The sequence below is a fragment of the Amphiprion ocellaris genome, chromosome 22 (assembly GCF_022539595.1).
Source record: "Amphiprion ocellaris isolate individual 3 ecotype Okinawa chromosome 22, ASM2253959v1, whole genome shotgun sequence".
NCBI lineage: Eukaryota > Metazoa > Chordata > Actinopteri > Pomacentridae > Amphiprion > Amphiprion ocellaris.
This window is the reverse complement of record NC_072787.1, coordinates 315,568-320,135: the sequence shown is the minus strand read 5'-3', so window position 1 is coordinate 320,135 and position 4,568 is coordinate 315,568. Positions and strand designations below refer to the sequence as shown.

The 4,568-nt window shown below is 37.8% G+C and overlaps 1 long non-coding RNA gene across 1 annotated transcript; it reads left to right on the top strand.

Annotated features, from left to right (window-relative positions):
- Window positions 1-911: 911 nt before the first annotated feature.
- On the top strand, window positions 912-4,355 carry LOC129348033 (uncharacterized). The gene is made up of 3 exons (XR_008600453.1): window positions 912-1,078; window positions 2,488-2,692; window positions 4,224-4,355. It is a non-coding gene; the product is annotated as an uncharacterized LOC129348033 (long non-coding RNA).
- Window positions 4,356-4,568: the final 213 nt, after the last annotated feature.

Below are 4,568 nucleotides of genomic sequence, written 5' to 3'. Positions count from 1 at the left end.
GCATTAAAAATCCACTTTATGTCCGTGTACTGTGCTGAGGAGTACCGACAGTTAGAGCAGTGGTTCCCAACCTGTTTGGCTTGGAGCCCCCCATTTAAGCTGCACTCCAGCCCCCAGCGGGCGTAACTCCATCTTTAGCAGAGAAACGAAGCTCCAGCAGCGTTTGTCCATCATACATGAGCAGCGACTTGATTTGTTGAGTGCCGAGGGTGAACTACAATAAAATCATCAACAAAACTGACAGTGAGAGACAAGCTGCCACACACACTGGCACCATCTTGACCCAAGCTGATCAATCATGATGTTCTTAGTTCCATGAAATATGAATGTATTATTATATGCATTGTGTTTTTGTGTTGGTTAATGATGAGATATTTCTAACTGCTTTTGTGTTACTGCAGTATGTGTTTAGAACAGAGGCTTATAGAGGGCAGTGTGGTAACTGTGGGTTTTATTTGCCCACTAGGTGCCACAGCCGTATGTTTCTGTTTTTAGTGCTATTTCTGGTGCTGTTTCTCATATTTCTACTAATGTGTTGCGCCATAGGTTTTTGTAAAACACAATTCATTGTATAAATTCTATTAGATGTAAATAACTTGGGAAACAAAGAACCCCCACAAATTTAATTTGAAGTATTGGTTTCTGATTTAACCCGGCTTCAAATCTAATGTTAGATTCAGTGTTAAATCCACAAACAGAGAGACTTTTGGTGACTTTTCAGAGCGTATTTTAACATAAACTCAGACTTTTGGTGACTTTTCTGTTTGGATTTTAACATAAACTCAGACTTTTGGTGACTTTTCTGTTTGTATTTTAACATAAACTCAGGCTTTTGGTGACTTTTCAGAGTGTATTTTAACATAAACTCAGACTTTTATTGGCTTTTCAGAGCGTATTTTAACATTCGGAGCTCTAACTCAGACTTTCCTCTCTTCTCCAGCATTAAAACTTTGTCTGCAGAGAGAAAAGAACGACTCCGTTTTTTGCCAGACTGGAGGATGTTGGAGGGAGTCTGTTAATCTCTCTGGACCTGACATTTGAAAACCTCCATCTCTCCTCACCCTCCCAGCCCACTGATGTGAGGAAATCCAGCTCTGAACAGACTGAACTCCTAAATCCCTCCTGGAAGCTTCACCCTGAACAGACAACTGCAACGCCGTGGTAACGGGCAGATTACAGGTAACAGGTGTAAACTGTTAGTAACGCTCAGAGTCACGTGATGCTGCTCCGTTTATGTAGCGAGGCAGAAAATAAGGACGGGAAGCCGCCACATTTAACAGATCAGAGTTTCCACAGACCAAGAGTTCACTCTATTTATGCACTCTGAGAGGAAATTTATCGCTTATTTCTGTCAACCAAACTGGGTCAACATCATAATGTAGCATCAACTTCACATCACGTGGAGTTTACACTGGAATTTATAAAGAAGGTGAGAGAAAACTGAATTCAAGTCGAGTTAACTTAACCTTCCTGTTGTCTTCATTTACAGGCACCAAAAAATATTGTTACCTTGTCTGAAAAAAATCAGCAAAAAAAATCCCCATATTTCTGAATATTTTGCAAAACCTTCAGGAAGAAAATTGCAATAACTCCTTAAAAGTTTCCTTTAAAAGTTTTATTCATAAAAAATTTCCTAAATTTGGCAAGAAAAATCTTGTAAATATATTTAAAAAATGAGTAAAAATCTTCCAAAAAAATCCTAAAAATTGCCAGTGATTTTTTATTTTTATATATATATATATATATATATATATATATATATATATATATATATATATATATATATATATATATATATATATATATATATATATATATATATATATATCAATAAAACTTGTAATGCTTTCTTTAAGAGCATTCATAAAAAAATCTGCAAAATTTGCTGGATTTTAGTTGATTTTGTTGTGAATGTTATTCACAAACATTTTAACATTTCTTTGAACTGTAAACTGTCTGAAAATGACAAAAAAGATGAAACTTGGTGCAAAATTACTCACAAATTTCTCCTAATGAGATCAAACTTTGACAAACTGACTTGAAATTATCTGAAATTACCCATGATTTTTCCAAAAAGATTAAGAATTTGTGCATAAGTGGATTAAAAAGTGAATTCAAATTGAAGTGAATTCAAATTGAGGTATCTCTTCTTCTATTTGCTTGTTTGGACTCAACAACAATTAAGACAATTTCACCAATTTTACTCAAGATTTGGCAAAAGTTCAACTAAAATAACTGGAAACTGTTCAAAATGAATCCAAATGACTTGATTTGCTCAAAAAAGCGGAATCTTTGTGCAAAATGATCCAAAAACTTTTTCTAATTGACTAAATTGTATAAAATTACCCAAACATTTGCCCAAAAAGATTCAAAATGTATGCAATAAGTTGATGTGATCTTCTTGTTAAGCACATTTAACTTCTAGAATTAGGGTTAGGGTTTTAGGAATCTAACGTTCCTAAAACTGAAACGTTGTCCATCCTCCAGACGGATCTAAGACCCGACCGGCCTCTGGGGCGGCGTTTGGTGAAGTTATCTCTGGAGGCTGCTGGAGGATAAATGTGGAGATCTGCAGATAGAAGCCAAGAAGATGGACGGAGCTGGAGAGGAAGAAGATCTACAGTGGTGTTCAAAATAATAGCAGTCCCACATCACTTTATCAGGACCGTCAGTGTTGATTTAACTTATTTCTGTAAGTTATACCTTGAAAAAAGAAACGGGGTGCTGGGGGGAGGAGGGGAGCAGGGCCGTGCAGAGACCTTTGGAGGGGCAGGTGCTCAAAGTTAAAAGGGGGCACATGGAGCAAGAATTTGAAACATCGTACAGAAACATACCTCATAATACAAGGTGCAGCAGTGGCTAAGTCTCAGGACTGCTGATCAGAAGGTCATTGGTTCAAACTCTGACCTGTGATGTAGTGTATGTGAGAAAAATTATTATTTTGAAGCTGAATTTACATCACCATTAGACACTGGACTGTTTAACTGTGGCTACTCTTCCTGGAGTCCTTGCTTTTAAATTTCATACCTTTTCCAGACATGTACTGTAGAGCCACGGATTTGCTCCATGGTGCTGATTCATAATCTGCCCTTTAGTATTCGTAGTGCTAATAATAAGTTTAAAAACAATTAAATGATATAGGAATCATGTATTTAAATGTATTTGTACTTTTATTCAGTTTGACTATCCACTTTGCACAAGACAGCAAGGTTCTAAAAGTTTTATATTTTATATTTAGGCATATTATATTTAATTTGTCTATATATACAAATGTTATGAACAAGTACTGATATCTTTAAATGAGAGGTTGAGAAAATCACAATTCAAATTCTTCTAATTATTATTGTATTTATACTGCAATAGTCCAAAATTATGTGAAAATGCATGTACGTAGTTTCAGTGAAATAACATAACCTCTGTCTCATTGCCTCTAGAAACAGGAAACACACTGCAACTCACTGACAGTAAAATAATACATCTCTCTGATGCACTTTGCCCATGACAACAGAAACATACAGAAACAAAAAGAAGCCTGGCAGACTTTATCCTCTCAGCAGCTGTGTGGTTAACTAGCGGCTAGAACTGATGACAGGTGTGTGTGCAGAGTCAGACACACACACACAGGATGCTCACTTCATCAGTCATCTTGCAAAAATACACCGTACATAAACGAATCCCGCTGCAGAACCTCCTCTCCATCAGCACCATCAGTTGTTGATGTCCTCCCTCGGGTCTCCGGTTTCTAGACTAGCGGCGCTAGCGCAGAGCTACAGGGAACATCTGGACCCCTCAGAGCAGTGGGGGATGTCTACGTAGATCACGTGACCGACCGACGGTAGATCTGAATTATTTTTAGTTTTGTTTTATTTATTATTTTGGTCCTCAGAGACTTTTACACACACACACACACACACACACACACACACACACACACACACACTTACAAATAAAAACAAAATTAAATAGAATTTAAAAAAAACAACTTTGACAACAGGGCACTTTGGGCATCAAGGAGCAAAGGGGCAGGTGCTTCGGCCCCCTCCGCCTCCCCCCACCCCCCTCCGCCTCCACCTCCCCTGCTGAAGAAATACCATAATCTTGGGATTAATCAAAAATAAAACCCTAACTCTATGATATACAAGAACTGTCGACCTCACCTGTTGTCTAAACTGGACAAACCACAGTATTTCAACCCCAACTTAATTATTGACAAAACAATATAGAAAACAGCGGCGGACTACTTCCAGCTGCGGAGGGACACCCTTTTCCAGCTAGCTGCAATCTGACGCAGTGACGCAGCAGAGTGCAACTGACCAGGGCGGAGGGATACGTCATTCTGCTGGGAGAAGAGACACCGTGAGGAGGTAAGTTATCTTCTGAAAGTGCTTTTGAGTTTTTGTTGATAAAATTTAATAACAATGGCAGTTTCTTCTGTGATAAAATGGAATAAAATCAGCACATTGACAGAGCTTTGCGAATATGACTACATTTCCATGTTTTTCTCTATGCTAATCCATCGCGTTAATCATAGTTTGAAATGGCGCATTAGTAAACTACACCACTGTTGT